This window comes from Emydura macquarii, unplaced genomic scaffold (assembly GCF_026122565.2).
Source record: "Emydura macquarii macquarii isolate MOO-44397 ecotype Brisbane River unplaced genomic scaffold, CSIRO-AGI_Emac_v2 contig_1119, whole genome shotgun sequence".
NCBI lineage: Eukaryota > Metazoa > Chordata > Testudines > Chelidae > Emydura > Emydura macquarii.
This window is the reverse complement of record NW_027131256.1, coordinates 7,318,526-7,342,085: the sequence shown is the minus strand read 5'-3', so window position 1 is coordinate 7,342,085 and position 23,560 is coordinate 7,318,526. Positions and strand designations below refer to the sequence as shown.

General features: G+C 40.2%; 1 protein-coding gene across 4 annotated transcripts in view; it reads right to left on the bottom strand.

The window, feature by feature from the left end:
• ZBTB20 (zinc finger and BTB domain containing 20) overlaps positions 1–23,560 on the bottom strand; it is a 577,566-nt gene that overhangs the window by 437,077 nt on the left and 116,929 nt on the right. For 3 of the 4 annotated variants that reach the window (XR_010919343.1, XR_010919344.1, XM_067546058.1), the window contains exon 3: positions 19,672–19,793. The exons of the other annotated variant lie outside the window; for it this stretch is intronic. The gene's annotated coding sequence lies outside the window, so the exon portion shown is untranslated. The remainder of the gene's footprint in view (positions 1–19,671; positions 19,794–23,560) is intronic. 4 annotated transcript variants of the gene reach the window in all.

Sequence of the window (23,560 nt, the reverse complement as noted above, 5' to 3'; positions counted from 1 at the left end):
AGTTGGATTTTTTTTCTTAATTTGCTTTCAGATTCTAGAGTTTCACTCCAGGCAAAAAAAAAACGGACATACAAACTCCCACATCTGTGACTACATGCATGGCAACAGGGACAGGGAAAATAAAATGAAATAAATAAGAAGTAGAAAGAAGAATTGCTGATTACATATTTTTTTCTGGTAGTGAAGTGATCTTTTCAACGAAGGCTTTTAATTTACTGAACTTTTGATTTTCATTCAGCTGATCATTTCCATTGTAAATTACACAGGGCAGGCACCATATGTGTTCTGTACAGAACACATGGTCAATCCTTAATAAAAACTGCTTTCATGGCAGTTAGTTGTTATATGGGCCCTTAGGAACAAATATTTCTCACTTTTTACTCTCTCCACCTTCCCCACCCTAAACACAACCATCACCTGCCCAGACATTTGCTGCCCATATAGAGTAGTAGCACAGCTCTCCATGATAAAGCCTCCTAATTCGATAAAACAATAAGTATCATTCCACCAACAATCAAGTTAAACCTTCGGTTTTTTGGGGTTTTTTTAAACTCAGAGAGAAAACAGAAGCAAAAGTAGAGCCGATTAGGAAACAACTCGCCAAAGAAAAACAAAACAGAAAAAAAAAAAAAAACTAACCAAAAAAGAAAATGAACAGAGGAAAAACAATTATCCCAAGCGCTAAGCAAAAGTCTGTAATATTATCTAGAATGACAGCGCAGCCATTGTTAGTGCTGCCAAAGCACTGCATGTTTGCTATATCACCCGAGGTCCTAGGAGAATAATAAACTAAGCAGATTAGACTTAGACTGATGCCTCCGTGCCACTTCTACCTTCACACAACACACACACTGTTCTGTGTTTCTGAACACACGCAGGCAGGTAAACCCAGAAAATGGGTACTCCATGTTGTCAGGAGGGGAGAGAGACTGCCAACAACCAGGGCCTGTTTATTATTTAACAGTTGGTATTTCTAGAGGCCTGGCACTGCAATAGGGCAATCTCTGTTTCAGCACAAGTAAGCCTGATTACAAGAGCGTGTGAGCCAAATCATGTTTACCAAAGTCTGTGAGAACCGTGGTGCCCTCAACAGACATGGAAATTCTTACAACAGCTCTCGTTCAAACGGACAGGAAGATTCCTGCAGCAGTGGTAAAGACTAATTGTGCTTCCTTTAAAAGCCAGGGAAGAATGAAGGTCCATGAGGAAAATCACAAAGGTTGAGGTCTGTGACTAGTCTAGCCCCTCCTCCCTAATTTTCACGGACTGATGCACTGCTCTGCACTCCCTTTCCTTCTCTTCGTCTAGCAACTACCTAAAATCACCCAACACCCAAACCTAAAACCAACTCCCACCCTTGGTTGTGAGGCGAAATGTGTTTTCATGAAGGGTGAGATTACCTTCTCCCCAGCCAGGGCAGTCTCCTGGCAGAGAACGAATGTGTCAATTAGCTTAATGAGGCGCTACGACCATAAGAAGGAGCTTCGCTAACGAAGACTTTCACTTAAAAGGGAAACCCACCATTCCATCCTAGTAGAGATATCTTGACCTCTGCTGGAAACATCTGGTATCAATGAGAAAAGCTGAGAGAAGGACCATTTCAGCTAATCCAATATTTTAAAACTGTTTACAGAAGTACTGTCCTAGATTCAGTCATTCTATAAAATGGATGTTACGGAGTATGGAATCTGTTTAACTAACGAAAGTACTATCTGTCCTGAAATCCAACAGAACTAGGCCAGCCTTCCATAGCTGATTGTTACTAAAATATAACAACGGAGAACTGAATGGGTCAGGTGATTGATAACGGAGTACAGGGCTTTCAGGTTTAGCTTGCTGATTTAAATACAGTCCCATTCTGGTAATGACCAAAAGGTGATACCATATGATGACTGTTCAGCGATCAACATGGAATGAGATTGATGGGGCTGCAGTTCACTTCCCATATCACCTTTTACCTGTCTCACAGGTGTGTGTGAGGCTTAATTCAGGGAAGTAGTATGATCCAGGATGCAGTCCTGGAAGTTAGGAGATCTTGGTTCTATTTCCAGCTCTGACATGTATGTGGCCTTGGGCAAGTCACTTCTCTCTGTCTCTGTTTTCCCATCTGCAAAATGGGGATAGTGAAAAACAACATGTATAAAAGCAAACTGTTATTTAATATTGATGGAGAATTTAGTGGCACAGAATTGGAGAGCACACAGAAATATAATAAAGCTTTGTATTATAGTATCACAAAATCACACTACCACAGCTTGCACTAGTTGGCCTGCTAAGCAGAGAGGTGAAAGACTCAATGGCTCATGGGCACATGAAGTACATTCTCACTTTCAGGTCAGGGTTGAGGTAGGGACGGGATGGTTTAAAACAGGATCAAGGGATTCACTGATCCAGGTTTCAAACTGGAGGGGACCCTGGGATTCACAATGTTGGAATCTGAGGATCCGTGAGGGGTTCTACTGCCCAGAAAAAGCTGTTGTGACTCTGCTGACCCTGAACAAGGAGAGGATGCAGCAGGCAACTGCCATCCCAGTCTTGTCGACCAGTTATGGCAAAAATTGGACCCATGATTCCTCACCAGCAGTAAAAATGGAGGAAGCTGTTTTGTAGTTAGGGATTAGGCAGTGGGGAAGTGTGAGGAGAGCTTGCCCAGCTGCCCTCCTTGTTGTGTCTGTTCCATGAATACACAGATGGACTTTAATCTCCTTGGCTGTCAATTCGGCACCTTTCACCAGCACGTAATTCACAATAATAATGTTTAAAGACTCCAACAAAAATATTTTAATTATAGCAATAAGACAATTTCTAAAGTGCGGTTGTATTAGACACATAGTCCAGTCATTTTTCACCTGGTAAAAGACCCTGGACTAAGGAATCCACACCTTGACAGGCACCAGAGCTGTGCAGACATATAGAATAACTGCATTCCTCGTGTATTAGTGTTTGCATATAAGAAATGCATGGTGAGCTAGCACAACACCTCCTTCCTCAAATAACTAAATTTCATACTGTGCTTGACGTGCTCTTTATATAGTTCACAAAAAATAGGCTGTGTAAAGATTAAAGCTGCGTGAATCGTTCGCAACAAAACTCAAAACCTGGTGAAAACTCAGCTAGAACTGGATTTCATTACTAACTCAAAACTCAGCCCAGCTTTATTTTACTGAAACCATGTGAAGCTTGGTACCATTGGAGGGGGAGGAGGCAGCGAGAGAGAGAGGGAGGTGTAAAGTGACATGGAAGAGGTAGGTGAGAGAGGGAAGCAGAAAAAAACCAGGGAAGTTTAGTCACTTCCCTCCCTCCCGAAGTTACTGCCATTTTTCCAGGTGGGAGAGAAGAGGCAATGGCCCACTGAGTTTTTATGTCTTTTCCCTGACAGTTTGCAGAATTGTTCTAGCCATGTTAGTCCCAGGATATGACAGAGACAAAGTAGGGGAGGTAATGTTTTTTTATTGAACCAACTTCTGCGGGTGGAAGGAATAAACTTTTGGGCTGTAAAGAGGACTGAAGAAGAGACACTGGTTCAATAAAAGATACTACCTTACCTGTCTTGTTTCTTTCTTTTCCCTGACTTGCCAGCTTACAGTGAATATATCTTGCTGTATTGCAGCCATATGACGTGTGGCTGTAGAATGGGACATCCAGATTCTGTACTGGGATAATGCTCTGACACTTTGTGATGTGGGTGATTATAGGATGATTAGATTATATACAGGAGCAATGTTCCCTCCACTCTCTGGTGAATGTGGTATGGAATGCCTGGACCCTATAATGGAGCAACATTTTCTCAATGTGTGTGTGTGTGGGGAGAGAGGGGGTTTGGATGGGATGCCTGGATTCTGTACGGAGGCAAGTCTCTCTCACTGTGTATATGGTTATGGATGACTAGATTCTATATTGGGGCAATGCTCTCCTACTGTGGGAGGTGCGTGGTTATGGGATGCGTAGATTCTGTAGTACGATAATGTTCCCCCATTGTGTGGTGTGTTCCCATCTGATATTGTCTTTTCCACATTAAAAAAACCTAATAAAAAAGAAAATTAAAAAAGATACAATAATTGTTACTGCACACTCTAATGAATTATTGTGTTCAAGGCTCCTACCAAAAAAAAAGTAATATTATACTCGGCTTATGTTTTAATTGATTTATTAATATTTTATCACAGGAATGTAATTTAAGCTCCTCATGATTTAGATCTCATAAACCTTTAGCATTTTGCAAATTCAAATTCCAATTTAAAGCCAGGGCGAGCAATTAACTTTTCTATCATCTTGTCAGGGGAGAAGGTTCGTGTTTAATTTGAGACAAAGTGACAGAAATATATATACACTGTATGTATTACTCCAATTTAATTTATGAGTCAGCACCATCCACCTTCCAAATGTAGATTTAATAGATGGGGAAGAAGGTGGGGGGAAGGCCCCGCTTTCATGGCACTTGCTGTAATATCTGCCCCAAATTTGCTATGAAAAAATGTCCCTGGTTTAGTGAGATACCAGGCTAGATTGATTACAGGTCTATTTTCAATCCTTTTGTTTTAATTTCCATTCACTCATCGCTTCCTCATATACAGCATATTCTCTCAAATATCACGTAGCAGCTCTCAGCCAGTGTTGGACAGTGCTGTCACTGCAGGCTCATCCTAACCCTTAAAGTATAAGACAATCCAAATAAAACTGCCCCCAGAGTTTATAACCTCATATCTGTGGGGCCAAATCTGGTAGTCCTTACTCAGGAAAAGATCCCATTAAAGTCAATGTGAGTTTAATCTGATTAAGGAGAGGACTGAAAAGGATGACAATACTTGGACATTCTTTGTATTAATTCCCCTTTAAAATGTCACTCTCCCCTCTCACTTATACATAATGGAATAATCTTGGAGTCTAAATTTGCATGTGCAAAAAAGCCTCCAAATTTGCATGAACAAAGCGGATAGTTAGATGGCCAACTATCTGATTTGCACATGCAAATATTGTTTCAGGACAAGTAGGGAAGGGCTGAGGCATGCCCATAGAGTCAGTGATTGTGCTGATGCAGTAGTCACAATGTCCTGTATGGCATGTCCCCAGGATTCAGCTCATGCACTAAATAGCTGCTGAGGAGCTGTCCCACCTCTTTCCCACTGGACTCCACTGTCTGCTTAAATCCCTACACAAAGCAAATTGTGCTCTAGCTCTCCACAGGGAAAGTGTCTGTGTCTTTGTGTATATCTACTGAATTACACTCTAATATAGGTATAAAGTTAAGAAACTTTATCATGGCAGAGCTGTTTGAAAAGGAATCAAGGCCCAAAATCCTGCTCTAATTCCACTAGTTTTATATAATGGGGTCGAACCAATATCCCACTTCTGGTGAACCCACATTTTGGGAGTGTTCAGATTTAAATCCAGATTTCCCCAAATTCTGGGATGTTCAGATTTCATTGTCCATTAGAAAGCTAATGTTCAAGTTGCAAACTGAGAACCAAATCTGCATTCAGATCTGGATAAGCATGACTGTAGCTAGCAGGATTTAATCAGAGTGCCAATTATACCAGCCAATTTATAGCTGAAACTTGTTTAGCTGGAATCACATTCAGATTTGGGTTTCAGACATGATTCAAGGTCTAGGGTACATTCAGCCATATTGAAATACTAGGTTATAAAGGACGCTGCAGCCTATGTTGGAAACCTTGTTTCACGCCTTATTCACTTGTGAAACTTCACTCAAACTCAGAGCCTTTACCACTTTGAAAACTCAGGTAAAATAGCCTTTGTTGTCATGCATATTTTTAGACAAATTACAGCAGAGTGTCTTGCAATTTCCATTACTTTGTGGTGTCTGCATTGCTGATAGACACCAGCCCACATTGCCATCGCTGCTGAGGTGTCCTAATACATGTCTGAAAAATACTATTAACTGCACATCACAGGCATTTGAAGTGCATAAGAAAACCATAAACTTAATTACTTTGGAGGACTAGTGTGATCTCACGTGAAATTTGAGCTACTGTTATAAAAAATAGAGAAACTGCATTTACTTAATGCTTCTTACAGTAAACCAGTCAATTTTAAACTTTCAAGGTTGTATAATGAGACAAAGCAATAATGGGGGGGAGAGGGGCAGGGGGGAAGACTGTCTGAAGAACTTAATAGTACAAGCATATCACATGTCAACCAACAAAATTTTGGAATATTCCTTCAAGTAGAATCAACTGAAATTATTATTACATATATGGGACAGAATCCCTCTCCTTAGGCTGCACATCGAAAAGGGTTAGAAAAAAATAATCTGTAGAAAGTGTTAGCTGCTGAAAAAGGCTCTTTTCCCCAATAATCTGTGGATAATACCCAGCTTTAACTCTTTCAAAACATTCCCAGACCTATGTTCAGTGTTGTGCAGACATTGTGACCTGTGATCATATCCATAGGATAGGTAATCTTTCTCAGAGCATATCCACTCCTGGGGTAAGAGGCAGCACTTTGCTTGTAGCCACTGTATGTAGAATTCACTTGTCTGATCTAGAAAGTTGATCTGAAGGTGAAGGAAGGAGGTTTTCCATATCAAGAGCTGCAGCTGAGGGAGAAATGGATTATGGCTAAATAAAAAATAAATAAATAAAATTAAAAAAAAAAAACAAAAAAAAAACCCAACAACCCTGTGACACTTTTTAAATGTTTGACTCAAGCCTCAAGCTAGGAAATTTCAGCTTCTTAGAACTGGCCAGAGCCAGAAACACTTAGCACACCATTTCTCTCAGTTAGCTTGCCTGTAAATAGTTCAAATAGGGCAAATCCTTCTTAAAGGGCATCACTCAAGTTGCCAGGCTGTGTGAGAAGGAGGAGGGCAGGGACCGCAGAGACCAGCATGAAAAGAATCCACCATTCCTCCCTTTCCTGGCTTCAGAGTGGCACTGGAATAGGGTGACCAGATGTCCTGATTTTAAAGGGACAGTTCCGATATTCAGGGCTTTTTCTCATATAGGTGCCTATTACCTCCCACCCTCTGTCCCGATTTTTCACACTTGCTATCTGATCACCCTACATGGAGCCACCACGCAACTGCTATTGTTCCATCTTTTTTGCTACGAGCACACCCTTCCCCCCAGGGCTCAGGCTGGGGACAGAGTCCACAAAGCAAGTGGTTTGCCACAGTCAAAAAAGCAATGCACACTTATCCAAGAAGTTGACAAAAATTAAACCATGCTCCCACAAAAGACCAGTGTATAAGTTAAATGCACTCAAGCCAAGGCCATGTCCTGGGTCTAATCCAGTGAGACTCTGAGCACCCACAACCCCACTGAAAATAGTGAGAGCTGCAGATGTCCAATGCCTCTAAGAATGTGGCACTTTACTTCTGAACATTACCACTTACATGGACGATTTGAAAGCACATTTTTTTTAGCCTGCAAACATTTCAGCCTCACAAATACATCTTCATGTCAGACTAGTGGTTGCGGCTGGAGCCATGCAAAGCTTACAGCCTGTGCTTTCAGGGCCTTTGTACAAAAATAAATTCTTGCCATTTCAATTCACACAATTTCAATCCCCTATAACTGATTTAAAATAAAAACAAACAACTTTTGGACAAACAGCAGTTTCCACCCAGAAACAAGCTCATTGCCATTCTATTTTCAGGAAATGGCTTTACTTAATTTTTTTTTAAACTGTGTGTCTGAATGACACTTTTTGATAAAATTATCTGTATCTTAGATGGCAACAAAACTTGAACTATGAGCATCTTAATATTTTGTTACAAATATCGCCCATAACTCTAGCGATAGCTTCTATTCTAGTGGGAGACATGCAAGCAGCTGCACCAATGGAATGGGAGTAACCTCTGCTCTTGCTACCTCCTGTCTTCACCTGAACTCTTGCTATTAAACTCATAGGCATGAGAGCAACCAAGGAGAGAAACAACAGTAGAAGTACATGAGGCAGTGAATCTTTGGAGCCTCATCCTTTTACTAGCTCTGTTGTGTTAACCAATACTCTTTTGGTTCCTATCCTACAAAGCACGTAAGTATGTAAGTGATTTTGCTCATGTAAGTAGGTGAACATGAGGATGTGCATGCTTAAATGCTTTGCAGAATCAAGACTTAAGAGTCCAGAGTCAAATCAGAAAATTAACAACCACATTTTTGTTAAGTCTAAATTCAAAAGAACTTAAATCGAATTGCACAGGCAGGAAAGCTAGACCATAATATTCCATAATTTGGTCTCGCTTACCTGGATGGAATCAAACCACGTTACAACACACTGTTCTGACTAGGTACATTTTGTAGTTCTTGTCCGACCCTAAGGGAATATTTATACCATGGCTCTTAGGAAAACAAATCTTTGTTCAGAGTAGTCAAGGAAATGATGCTAGAACCGAGATGGCAATAAGCATGCTAATCAGCTAGTATGGTTTCAAGAACAGTGCGGATAAGGATCAAGATTACAAACAGTAATTTAACCTGGTGAGAAAGGATGGGACAAAGACACCCTAAAAAAGATACGCCTCTTATGTCCCTGGTTAGTGGGACCTCCTTAGAATCAAGGAATTGAGATTTGATAGTGAGATACATAACTGTTAGCCAGATCTTTACCGTTTCTTTCCCCCATTGCACCATAAGGGTCAGCAGAGCCCTCTCCAGCCTTGTATCCACTGGGAAAAAGGTGTATTTCTAGCATATTAGTTGGGGGAGGTAGGGACAGCAGGGATCCACTGTGTTTGGAGTTTTCTTCCCCCTGATGGAAGGATGAGGGATCTCCACAAGGGAATTTGCACGAAAATTCTCTCCAAAAAATCCACTCTGGCAGCTTTTAATTAAGAAGGCGCAATGTGACCCTGTGTGATTTACTGATCACATGTACGCTACTGGGTTATCCCAGACAATACTTGTTGAATTCCAGTCTGTCCTAGCCAGAACTACACTCATTTTAAAATCTGAGATGGGATTCTCTTGGGGAAATCTCTTCTTTGCTTCCTCCAAAGTCCACATGAAGTAAGGATTCTTCCATACCATTACAAAGATCATACCATGAAATCAACATTTTTGGGACTCATAAATTGGCAGGTGAAGAGATGATTTATTTTTCAATTTGGCAATAAAATGGATTAAAATATAGGGGTTGCAGGACAACCTTTAGGGTAGAGCCACTTGTACCAGAAAGTACTGGACATTCCTCAAAAAGTATTTTCAGATGCATACCTACAAATTTTGCACACTGGACTTAACATTCCTTTTCGTGTTTATACAGGTTCATGTCAAGGATACAGCAACCCAGAGCATTTCTATCATAAACCTTCCTGTCCATGGTAATTTTCTCTTTCAAATTCAATCCAGCAAAATGAAAAGAAGTAAAATAAAACAATCCCTGCATACCAGTTCACTTGGCATTCCCCAGCCTTTATTGTGCTGTCTCTCTCATTAGGTCTCATTTACTCAGACAAGGCAGAAAGGGTTCACAGATCCTATTACATTTTCCCACCCTATTTCCCATTTTGTTTGTAATTTTTTTTCCTTCAGATAATGCTGATTGTGTCAACTGAAAAAAAAAGAAACAAACACTCTTTGTATTTAGATGAAAATAAGTGACTCCTAGGCCTGGATTCTCTTCACAGCAATAAAATATGGAAGAGACAATTGGTTAGAAAACAGTTTAAATTCCACGGCTTAGAAAATGAAGAGGCCTGGCTAAAGGGAGACAAATTCTACCCTCATATCTGCAGCTTCTAGTGAAATGTCAATAGGAGTTGTCTGCTTATGTCTGAGGGCAGAATTCACATCACAGTGGCCTTACCACTAACTGAAAGCAGTGAGGTCAACATTCTGAGAACTTCTAATTTGTGCAGGGGAGTGAAATTTGTTCAGAAGGAAGGGATTGTTTGCTGGGAAAGAAATATAGGAAATATACTGGTAGGAGGCCTAGGGGGCACTAGGCAGACAGGGTGGAATGGGGTGTCGTTACAGGCATTACTTTTTCTAGGAAAGAGAGCAGAGGCGAAATAGATTCAAATGTGAATGTAGGAAAAGGTTAAAATTGTACTGGCAACCTTCATTCCGGTATTTCCTATCTTTTGGGTGCTTGACTTTGTAACTTCAATAACAATTTTAACATAGTTGTGTGTATTTCTCATTTGCTACATTTTTAAAAAGCAAACTGAAAAAAAATCAGAAAGTCTGTCATGTGGCATCATATTCACAAACACAAGAGTCATCAGCAGAGTAAGAACCTTTCAATTCCCCTGCACAGATCTCTGGCCCTTGAGGCAACAGAGTAACTGACAGCAATAGTGGGTTATCATCCTCCATGTGGAGCAGCACGAGAGGGGTATCAGATACATACTTTGTCAGTACATTTCAGAAATATCTGATGACAACAGAGGAATGGTGAGATTCAGGAATCTTGGATTCTACCCCAGGCTCCAGAGGGGAGTGGGCTCTAGTAGGCACAGACTCTTCTTCAAATCCCCCCAAGTTTGACCCCTTCTTCCCCATAACCCTCCAAAGTGTCCCTGTCCCCACCTTGTCTCTTCCCCACTCCTAGCTTCATGTCCCATTGCTTACCCATTCTCCGTCTCCACTCCTCAGGCTTCTCATCTCAGTATCCCTGCCCAGCCAGTACCAGTTTCCCTGCTCTTGTCCAAACTCTTTGACCCCAGTCTCCTTTCACAGTCAGTCCCAGTCTCCCCACTCCCCATTCATTCTGTCCCTCTCTTTCCCCAATCCCTCACTGCCTTCTAGTCCTCCCTCCCTAGGCTCTTCATTTAGTCTCAGTCTCCTTCCCACCCCTTCCCTCCTCATTATCACAGTTTTTGCTCAGCTAATCCCATTTCTCCACCCTTAAGCTCCTTTCCAGAACTGTCTCCTCTCCTCCTCCCCCCCCCCCCACCCACACACACACAGGTTCTTAGTCCCAGTCTCCTTATCCAGCCAGTACCAGTTTTCCACCTCCCTCCAGGTCCTCATCTGATCTCAGTGTTACTCTCAGCCAACAGGTTTCCAGTCCTACTCCCCATTTTCCTCATTGGCTCCCAGTCCCCCTTTTCTCACCCTGGCTCCCACTGCCAGTCTCCTTGCCGGGCTAGTACCAGTCCCAGTTTCGATCTCCCCCTCAAGCAGTAAGAGTGGAGAGTGGGGTTCTCTGTCACCATGAATTCTGGTGTGTGTAACAACTTCAGTCCTTTTACCTCAAAGGGAAACGTACATCATCCTCATCACCACTGAATAAATGGAGAGCCCAACAGACTTGTTTCTTAATTAGACAAAAAGCTAAACCAACTTGATTCCTACCAGATAAATCCTATGTAGCTTTTCTTGCATATCCACCTGCATTAATTTGAGCAGGGCACAGCATGTCCTGCTTGACTAAAATGCTGGCTAGAGCAGCCCCTCTGTTCCACCACAAGCACAAAGACTCATTCACTGCACTGGAGGGGGAGAAAAACCCGTTCATCTGGTCATGTTCATAAAAAAGTCTCACCCTGAACCTACACCCAAAACTGCACCACTGCTGCTAATGTATATATTACAAACATATACAGGTCTGGGATTTACAGTCAACAAACAGCAATACAAACAACCACTGGGGAATGTATAAACACTCAGAGGAGCATAAACGCTCAGCCTGGCTGCACCACACACAGGGTGTTTATTTATCTCAGTTGCATACGATCAATGGGAGAAGACATTCAAAACAACTTTTTAAACAAAGTGTCACTTTGTGTTAGTTTATGCCAGTGGGGCTTCTTCCAACTATTTGTGTCATAATAAGATGTGTATGTGTTTAGATATTTTTCTTCTTCTTTTACTCCTGTCATGGCAACTGGGTATGAGTGAACAGAAGAGGAAAAAGGCTGCTAGTTTAATCTAGTTACTGATCTAACATTCACATAATCTCCCCAGCTCAAAAGGAAGTGTTGTACATTCTTAACCCAAATGCATGTTAGTAATTTACAATTGCCAGTCTGAGCAGCTACAGTTTTTTTCTTCATTACTCCTGTGTTGGGGCCCAATCCTGTGTGGGCCACTGAGCACACACAACTCCTGTTGAGGGGAATGGCAACTGAGAGTGCTTTGCACATCTGAAAAAAATACACCCTCAAGGAGATCCAAAAGTAGTTCTACAATGCTGACATTCTGCTACTGAGGCTTAAAAGATCCCCGCTCAGATTAGAAACCACTTCTCAAACAACAGTAGGCCAAGGATTCTTTGTTTATGCTTCTTTGACTATTTCTAATCCTTAGGCCAGTACTAAACTAACTGAATTTTAGTCCTCTTCAATTTCTTTGAAAGGATTCACTTCAGCTTTTTTTGTGTTTTTATTTTGTATTTACTATAACTTTAAGATCACAAAATTTGCAGAAATGCCACTTAATAACATGGATAATGTTGCTGTGTATAAATATACTACATGCCAACCAAGGATACCAAAGTGCTTGACAATCAATGAGTTAGCCTCCTATATCCCTATTCCCTCCCCCCCTGCCACGAGGTAGGTCAGTATCACTATCCCTAATCTGCAGAAGGGGAAACTGAAATAAAGAGAAAGGCCATGACTTGTCCAAGGTCACAGAGTCCATGTCAGAAGTGAGAATAGAACACAAGTCTCCTGGCTTCTAGTCTCCCACCTGAGTCAGAAGAGCAACAAACTTCTGAACTAGTGGAATGCAAGAGATGTCATGATCATGTCTCAGGAGGGTTTAGAATGTAATGTACAGACATGGCAGTACTTGGATTACACTAATGGTCTCAAAGTGCACAGCAACTCTTAGGTTAGAGGTGGTGTAGACAATCATGATATAACAAAACCTTTAACGATTTTCTTCATAAGAATCAAAGACTAATTTGTAAAGATCTGAGTGAAAACAAGGGATACAGCTAAAACATCACCGTAACTTTCAAACTCACTCCCCTCCTACACAGCATATACAGCCAATTAACAATGGAAATATAAACAGATAATCCAGAATATCTGACCGCCATTCTTCCTAGAGTACAGCACAGAAGTGAGCATCTGCCTCCTCAAAAGCCGCATGATGCCAATGGCTTCACATGAGCAAATCAGGATTTTCTTTTCTATTGTGGTTGACTACCCACACTCTCCCATTGTGTCTCATCAAAAAACCGATGAGGGAAGAGTGGAGTGCATATAGTCTCCAATGCCTGGGAAAACCCAGCTGCCTGTAAATCTAAGGGAAGGTTAAACCTTGCTGACATGCTAAATATGGGATTCAAAGACAGTAGTGAACCGAGACGGCTGCTTTCTGACCAGCTTGACTTGACTTGAAGAGCCTCAAGCTCTTACTATATCTATCACAGACACTCAGTAATCATCAGCATTCGATTTTTCTATTCTCCAGTGACTGGAAAATGTTTAATTGCTGTAAAAACCCAATATCACTAGATTAAGCATTTGCTAAATACCATGGGAAAATCCATCCAGAATTAGGAGGGGTTTTTTGGAGGGAGAGTTTCGCCCTTAAGTAGATGCTGGAAGCCAAATTTCAAGGGCCACTGTTTTACAGACCAAGTGTCTCAGTTCAATCATTCATAGAGATGCAAGCTAATTCTTTATCTAACTTCTGTGTCAGGCTGGCTGCTTTGTCTCACACAAACAGTGTGTATACAATGCCCTCAATGTCATTACCAATATTTATGCTTGCTGGCTATAATATTGCTGTTCTGTGCATCAATATGCTTAACATTACATAACCCCTAGTGGGAATTGTATCTCTAAAGCACAGTAATATAAATACCATTGAAAAGAAAGCCATTGTGCATGAAGTTGATGTTATTGCTCGTTTAATGCAGATAATATAAAAACACCTAAAGCGAGAGGCCAATCAGGAAGACAAACGAGTGATCTGGTGACCATGTGAAGTCAATTCTGATAACTTCTTGGATTAGGAATAAAGTTTGTTTCCATCTCTGAAAAGAAAAGCATTTGGTATCTGCACAGGATGCTCAGTGCACCTATCTGGCCCTGGACAACTAATGGGCCTCCTGGGACAACAATTAGTATCACATCAGATCACAGTAACCATGCATCTATAGCGTGCTGACAAGTTCAGTGGATTCATTTCACATCCACCGAAAATAGATTTGCTTGCACAGATGAGTTATGCAAAATGGAAGTAAACCTTCCTGGGTACTAGCATCCTCCCACCAATTGTAGTCTATTTTGGGTTCGCTAGTAAATGTCATAGTATTTTGGTTGGTTTTGCTTAGCAGCAGTCTTTTCCAGGACCACTTTACAGTTTAAACATTAGAAGAGTGGAAAAGATATTTTCATTCATTTACTGCCAACCGATTGGTATAGTTAAAGGGTTCCCAAGTACATGGTTCTTCCATGGGGAGAGGGGGGCGGAAAATCACTCAGCGAAAGTCAAAAGTGACATAGGAAGGGCAAGTAAGTACCAAAGCTGCTATTAACAAATGAAACAAGAATGGCAGAATACATGTATTCAGTCGCTGGAATTCACTACCTCAGACTCACAAGACCAAAATCAGACATGGTGTAAGTTGGTATGATTCCACTGCAGCCGCACTTAGATATTACAGTGACCAGTGTTCTATTAAGGACTGAGCTAAGTCCCATTGAAGTCCATGAGTCTCTTTCCATTATCTTTAGCGGACCCTGAATACTTAAAATAATGGAGTAATGAAAGCTCATTCTTCAGGCCATTTGTTCATTGCTACTGGGGTCAGGAAGGAAATTTTCCCTTCATATACAGTATTTGCATAAGTGGTTGGGTGCAGTAAGGGCTTTTTCACTTTTCTCTGCAATATTAAGCATAGGCCTCTTTCAGAGTCAGGATACAAGACCTGATGGACCATTGGTCTAATATGATATAGTGATCCATATTCGCCCAAGATTAGAACAGCAGTTTTCATGAATCAAATGCACATCTGAGTGAGAAAGAAATAGAATGCATACATGTAAAAACCAAGCCCAGCCACTGGTCAGCAAACCCTTCTCTTTTCATGTGAAGATTGTTTCCTTAAAATGGTAATACTTCCTTTGAATGATGATCACTAGCTATCAAGAAGGCAACACACATTCTTTTTCAAATATTGGTTTCAGCTACAAATTACTGGTGTTACTTTTTGTCCTGAATATAGTTGATAATCTGACAGTACTCCCAATAAGCAACCATTTAAAATGGTTCATTTCAAACATAACTTCCTCTGTATTGTTGCCTACTCTACCCCTCAAGTACTGAATTCATTAAAATTCAGTTGTCTTTTGTTTTAATGATTCCAGAATATCTTCAAGGCATTTCCCAACACATGACATAAGCAAGTATTCTCCACTCTGTGTGCACCATTTCCAAGACCAAAAGTAAAAAATATTTTCTATTCCCCACACATCAGCAGTAAAAAGATACTGAGTAGAAATTAGTTAAACATCAGATACTACAAAATGGACAAGTTGGACCAACAATAATTGTCAGAACCAGAGAAGAGCTTACTGGTTCAGGAAAGATACTGCTTTACCCAAAAATGTGTAACTAGCATATGATTACAGACTAAGAAGGGCAGCGTGAAGTAAGATCCTTTGTTAAAACTTGCCTGAAGAATGTCTACTTGTGAACAGGTTACTTAATTAAATTCATTGAGAGTGCTCATGTGATAATCACCTAGCACAAACATTTCTCTGTTGATCATATATTATGTTCCTTCTACCTCCCAAGACTCTATCTGCATTCTGAGTACAAGTGCTCCAAAGATGGTCCTTTTTGTTAGATTAGGGCAGACTCCCTTAATATTTTCAGCTTCTTGATTACGTATCCCTCCCCATAAAGTGGACTCCAACCCTCCAAGGGAAATTTGCCTAACAAGATTGTCTGACATGTGACACCAGCTATAATACCTCTCTCTACTGATTGTCCAAGTCACTTCACTGAAAATCTAACAACGACTGACCAATACCAGGCACTATGAAAAACAAAAAATCTGCCTTGCTGTGAGAGAAGACATTATCTTTCCAGAATCACCATCATCAGGGCTCTTTCCTTCCTTCTTTATTTTTTAATGGAGGCGAAACCCCCCTGTCATCTCACCTACTCCTCTCTTTTATAAGGAATGACTGCTGTGACTACCCCCATCTAGCAGCACCATTCACCACCAGCACCTCTGCTCTCCTTGTGTGCTTAGAGAACAACTGATTAGCTCTTTGCATAATTAACCTGATTAGCACTGTGCATAATCAAACTGATTAGCACTTTGCATAATTAAAAAGAAATAATAATAATAATAACAATAATAAGCACCAGGTAATATCAAAAGCTGTTAGTCCCACAGCCTGTTTATTAGTGCCAGGATTAGTTTAGTGCAGCATATTTTACTCCTTAAAACTATTTGTTTTTTAAGGAAAAAAACAAGGTTCAAACTCCTCAGAACCAAAAGTGGAAATATTCATTATTTTCAGAACACTGAGAATACTAGTTTATTCCACAACTGTCCACTATGCGGTTTCCTGCACCTTTTTCTGAAGTAGCTGATCATATCCGCTGTTGGAGGATACTTGACTAGATGAACCATTGGTCTCATTCTATATAGCATATCTCCTACATTCCTATGTTTTCAAGTTTGTACATCTAGCTTTCTATCTTAGATAGTTATATGATCTCCATTACCATTGTATCTGGGTACCTCACAATCTTTACTGTTTTTGTCCTCACAACACTGCTGTGAGGTAGGAAAGTGCTACTATCCCAATTTTGTAGATGGGGAACTGCAGCACAGGGTTGCTAAATGACTTACCCAAGGTCACACAGGAAGTCTGTGGAGGAGTCAGGTCTTCCAAGTCCTAGACTAGTACCCCAACCACTGGACCATCCTTTTTCTTCCATTGGATCATTCTTCTTTCCTGTGTGGGCTGATTATCTAAGTAATTTACTTCCCACAAACGTATGTTTTGAGGAGAAAGGAAAGCAGGGACCTGTGTACAGCCATGTGAAATAACTTACGTTTCTGTTCCAATTAAAATCCCCTGATTTTCACTTTGGGTTTCAGGTTTGAACAAACCCTCAAAACTCTACAGAATCTGTTAAATTTTGCCTGGTTTGGTTCAAAACTGTGTGAAACCATGAACTTTTCCATGGTTTCTTCCTAAATTCTTAAACAGGCCCAAATCTCCCAGGATACACAATGCTAGATGCTCTAGAACATTTACAAAAGTATCCCCACAGTTCTAGTACTGATACTTTCCCTCATAAAATAAATGACGGGAAAAGAATAGGAGAAGGGAGCAATAAAAGGGAACCTTAGAGTAATTAAATAAATATATATTACCCAGCCATGAAGGCCTTCTATTACCATAAGAAAAAGAACCTAAATGAACAGTGAGTGGTCTCCAGAGCCAGTTACCCATTTCACAAGTTGTTTAGTTTCAGAAGAAAAGTGTTGTTGCAGAGATTATTCAAGTCCAAATGTTCCTGGGGAAGGTAGTTCCAGTAATTCTGGGAAGGAAGCCAATCCTTTTGGCTTTATATGTAAATATTTGAAAAACATTTTTATATACATATATTTTATACACATATACATATATGTCTTTATACTTCCAGCCTTGCAAAATTGCCATGAAAAAATGTACTGTTCAAGCATAAATATCAACTCATCAGAACTGTGACATGTGACAAGAATTTAAACAATAATGCTCTCCCACCTGTTAAGTTAGGTAAGTAAGATACAAAGGCCCCAACCCTAAAATCTGTTATGCTCATGCAGAATAGTTGCAAGACTGAAGCCTTGGGTTTCAATGATGCAGAGTTCAGAGGAAGCTATAGAAATCTCAAAAAATAACCAGAAATAGCCTTTCTGTTCCCAATAAAGGCATGAACGTAAGGTTCATAACTTCAGAACTTTCTAGGTCTAGACAAACACTGTGTGTTCTACTTCCAAATTGATAATCTCTCACTTTCAATGGGATAAATCTCCCAGTTCCTAGCATTTTAGGGCACTGAGATATCAGAATTTATAAGTGTGACTTTTTTATCTGCAGAAAAGTCATTGGCCCAGGACTCAATCTTGCCCATCCTACAAGCAGTGGCAATTTAGTGGGAAATTCTACATTTGAGAGAGCAAAGAGAAACATTTCTGTAGGAGGCTGCTTTTAATGAATTAATTAAATGGTGGACACTTGAAGCTACTTGGGAGTTGGGACGCAGGAATAAATCCTGGGGAGATAGAGAGATTGGGGGCAGAGTGTAGGTGACAGTCAAAAGTGGATTATAAATAAATTAATCCATGCCGCCACAATTTATCACATGGCTAATACCTATACATATGTGGTATACAAAAACATACACTAATAACTGTATTTATTCCCTCCCCCCACACCCATACACACTTTTTTTCATACATATTTACATAGAGCGCTTGGTTAAATTCTTGGACAAATAGTTTAGTAGAAGAAAAATGCAGTTTCATTTGAAGAAACCTATTTATGAATTTGACATTAATATTTTTGGCCATTCACAAAACGACCAGAAGAGAAGGAACTAGCACCATTGCCCACCTGCCCTTATAAGCTTTAGCTCAGTGTTTTAGTCACTCATCTGGGATGTGGAAGATGCAGGTTCAAGTCACACTAGTGGAACAGAGCTGAAACGGACTTTCTAAATTCACCGAAAAATTTCTGATTCAGTTTGACCTGAACCAATTTTTTTTTGTAACTACCACTGATGTAAAACATCAATTATTCATCCCGCTCCACAAACATTATAATACACACGCACAAATATGTATATTTTTATCTGTAACCACACATATATATCCTATGAGGAGGTGATATAAATATTTCACAAATATATTCTATATAATGCTATTTCTGTTAAATATTTATATCACTGCCGCATGTAAGGTATTTGTGTGTTTTGACATATACACAGTATAAAATGTGTAAGTTTGTACATGTGTGATCTCTCTCTCACACACACACACAAACTCAAATGGAAAGACCAAGAGTAGAGCAGACCTTTTACAAAATATTTTATTAGCTTTTTTAGAAATCTTCACCCAAAGTTTGAGGGTTTCTTTTTTCTTTTTTTCCTTTTTGCAGTCTGACATTTTCTACTGCAAAATACACCTGCTTTCTTTTCTTTTCTTTTCCCCCGCTAAACTAAATATTTCTTCCATCTAATGATTCTCTTTATTAGACAGCATCTAATTTGCATACATTTACATACAATTTAACTGCTAGCTTGTGAGAACAAAGAAATGGCTCTGTATTATACTGAAGGACAATACTCAGAAAAGGAAGGTATAAAAACCAGCTAGCTCAGTGGCTGTGTATTCTCTTTGTTTCAGAAATACCAGGATTTTTAAACACACCACTTAAAGGGTGAAAAAGATTATTTCATCAAACAATGAAAAAAGATACAGTGCAGCTCCTTTTTAACACATTCTCTCTCTGGTCTGGTTAATGGGATTTAAGGGTCCAAGATTTCTTTGCTTTCTACTATTTCCTTTATAAGATCTGATGGATTTAATTCTGTCACATATTTTAGTTCATATTTTATTCTTATAACAATCTACATTGAAGCTCAGCTCCAGTGCTAATTCAATACCACCTTCTCCTTATAGTCAGACTGGCATCAAGTACTCTCCCAGCAATGCCCAGCAGTAATGGATTTTATAGAAAGGCTGTCAGGACTTTATCCTCTGGCAACAAGTATAGAGATAATGAAAACTTACCATGTAGCTGATTGGGAATCAACAGGAAGGGAAGCAGGGCTGAGCTCCACTTGTGAGAACAGGGTGAGACTGTGGGCAGAGTAAATGCAGGAGGTAAAGGAGATGTCAAGCCCTCTGGTTCCCTAGAAGAGGAGGAGGAAAGGATTTTTGAGACTTCATAAGAGGGAAAAGTCTTTAGAGAGAGAAGGCAGAGACTCCTGTCAACAATCTGCCCAAACAAAGTATACCCCATAAAAGGCCTTTCCTCCAAAAGCTTCACAATGGAAATAACAACTACAGGGATTGTTTGCAAAACCAATCCAAGTGTAAATTGCATTAAAGAATCTCATGAAAGGAGGGGGGGAAGTACACGGTAAGGTGTGTATTGATCACGCCAATGTCTCCTTGGGTCTGTTCAGCCCTTTGAGAAGAGCAGGGATGCAAGGTATTCTGACATTTGTTACTGCAGGATGTCGTGGCTATTGGCTTTATTTCCAAAATCGCTCTGGCCTCGCCTGCCTTTGACCTCTTCTCTTTGCTCGATGGTGCAATTCTAGAATTTTACATTTTAAAAGGAGGCATGGCACGTGGTCACTGACTGGGATAAAAAGCTCCAGTCATTTTGGGGCAAGTGAATGACCACAGGGGCCTGATCCTACAGAAATGAGCTACCAGATGTAGCATTTTCTATTGTGAGCAGATCCATTAAAGTAAATGGGATGGGAATACTTATGGTAAAGAACATTATGCCCAGTAGTGTTTCTAAATCAGGCCCAAGATTTGAAATCCTCACTGATCAGTTGGGCTGGTCAGTTTCTCCTAGTCACATGTGACAGAGTACAGAAGCTTTACCAGGTTAACAGGGGGAAAGGAGATCACTCCCTGGTCAGACCCTCCACAGGTGTATGGTGCATACTAACAACAAGGCAGGGCTGAGGACTCAAGGCCCAAATCAGGATCTGAGAGACTGCACAGGAATTCTTTTGGTACTGACTGATCCCTGGTTGTGCCTCACTGAAGCTCTAGGCACATTACAAAATATTTGCAAATATAAGCTTTTAATCAGCACTCACTGAAAATCATCAAAATTTGGAAAAAATCTGATTTTTTTGGAAAAAATTCAAAGAGGGGGAATTCCCCCCATAACTATTTTAATATATTTTCCAATGTGTATATATATACATACACATTTACACTAAATATAATCCACCTTATTCCCCTCCCCCCTCAACAAAAATTAAAAAACACAGCCTTTGCATTCTTTCCCCTCTCCTGCCTGAGAAATCATGTGAGCCTTGCAGTGGGTCCTGGAGTTTACCAAAACCTGGCTCTGGTAGAGGAAGGAAGTTCCAAAGCTAAGGATCCCTTATGGATCTATACCCTATCTGCAGCCCCCCAACTTGTTAAAACCTTTGGGTTGTTATTTTGAGTGTTTTGGGTGATTGTGGCTGCCATGGTATCACCCAGGGAGAAAGGCTTCTATGAGGCAGTTGGGATCCAAGCCATTTAGGGTTTTATAGGTCAAAATCAGCACCTTAATCTTCAACTGAAAATCAGCTGACAGGCTGTACAGCTCATGCAGAACAAATGCAATATTCTTTTCATGTGAAATTCCACTTAAAAGGTGCATTATCACAATCGGCACCAGTTGCAATTTCCACGTAGCATGTTGAATTAGCCTCAAGTAACATGCAATACAATAATCCTACCTTGAGGTGATAAAAGCAAAGTCCCACATTCAAAATGAAAGATGCAACCCTCTTTCCAAGAGCAAATGATAAAAATCATTTTTAGCGATCTGAACTACTGCCTGAACAACCAGAAGCACCTGAAAATCTAGCAAAACCCTCAGGAAATGCACTTAGAAACAAATAGCAGGAAAACGTCAGATGTTATACAGTTATAATACTAAGTAGTTGCTTTGGCTGTTTCCCCAACCCTATATGCATTACCTCCTGCTTGGAGCAAGTGTCAGCTAGCTAGCTAGCCAGCCCTCTTACAGGCCCTCTTCTGCTGAACCCAGCATCTCTGTTGAACACTGAGCAAGTCACTCCACCATGCTGGTAAAAGTGAAAGGGATGGGAATACAATACTGGATATCAACTGCATCCTGAACTAAACCTTTTATTTGCCCCATATACATGTAAAACAATAGGGATGACAAAATACAGCCCCACAAACCTTACATGAGAATACCCTCAGGGAAGATAAGCAATCATCCAACACACCCCCCTGGGATCCCTCAGAAAGAAAATAATAGTCTCTCATAAAATGACCCATGAACTCTGCATCCACAGATGAATCATCATCATCAGTGGTACAGAGGCAGCCGACAGAGCTGAAAGAATTAATACAGACACCCCATCTTCATCCATTTTCAGCAGAAGATCAACAACCAATACAACCAAAGTCATTGCTATACTACATTCACAACTAAATCAGTTCTGACGGGGCCAAAAAGAGCAGAGGACTCTAGATACTTTACAGTACCACTGAAGTTGTTTCACCATAATTTCCTGAATAATCTCTCCTTAAGGGACTGGACTAGATGACCTATTAATGTCCTTTCCAATCCTACATTTCTACGATTTCTATGATCCAAAGGTAGTTTGGATGCCTTGTTTGGGAAGTGCAACCATAATTCTGCATTTCTTAGGTTACTAGCACTCAAAGGCATCTTTTTTGTTTTATGCTCTAAAATTTTTGACAAGTAATATGCATTCAAACCAATGATATGGGCGTGAAACTTTAACTTCACTTTAACAAAGGTTAAGACAATGATGTTTGGTTAATTAGCATTATTTTTTATATATTTTTCCTGTATACACAAAGGTCTGATTCTCCTCCTGTACTATTGTAAATCCAGAGTAATTCCATTGAAGTGAACAGAGCTACACAAGTGTAAAACTGGAGTAAGCAAGAGGAGAATCAAGTGCAAAGTGGTTTTGCTTATTGTATAATGTGTACATAAATTAACTCCTGCCTTTATAAACCTTTAGTTTGTCTGGGTGGGGTTTTTTTGGTACTCAGCTGTTTTATTACATTTTAGATTAGACATTATGGGCCGAATTATCAAACACAGCAGTGGCCTACCTCTCTTTCCACTTAAGTCCGTGTTTATATTGCAATTGATTTAAGTAGAAAGAGAGTTAGGTCAACTTTCAAAATTAATAGGCATAAACTTTAAAATAAACATAAGGAACTACTTCTTCACACCCGACACAGTCAACCTGTGGAGCTCTTTGCCAGAGGATGCTGTGCAGGCAAAAGTATAACTGGGTTCAAAAAAGAATTAGATAAGTTAATGGAGGATAGGTCCATCAATGGTTATTAGCCAAGATGATCAAGAGCACCACGCCATGCTCTGGATGTTCCTAAACCTCTGACTGTCAGAATCTGGGACTGGATGAAGGGGATGGATCACTCGATAAATAGCCCTGTTCTGTTCATTCCTTCTAAAGCACCTGGCACCAACCACTATCAGAAGACAGGATACTGAGCTACATGGATCATTGGTCTGACCCAGAATGGCCATTCTTATGATGTTAGGTGCTTTTAAAACTCCCTCCTCACGTCCAGTAAATTTCCATCATTTTGTGTCTGCTTTTTGTAGCTACAGTGGTATCACTTATATATCCATTTTAAGAAGTATTAACAGTTCTCTTTTAAGTATGGGGAATATTTCTCAAACCAGTAGAATCTTTCAACATGGAAGAAAATGTTAAAATGTGGCAACCGTGACGAGTTATGTGGTTGAGGTGAACCCTATTCTCCTCACTAAGGTTCACCTCAACCAGATAACCTGTATTAAAATACAATTTGCCCTGTTTACACTTGGATTTTAAAACATGTTAGTTAAAACATCTGGACATCAATTTTCCTAGTCCAGACAAGGTCTATCTGAGGAATA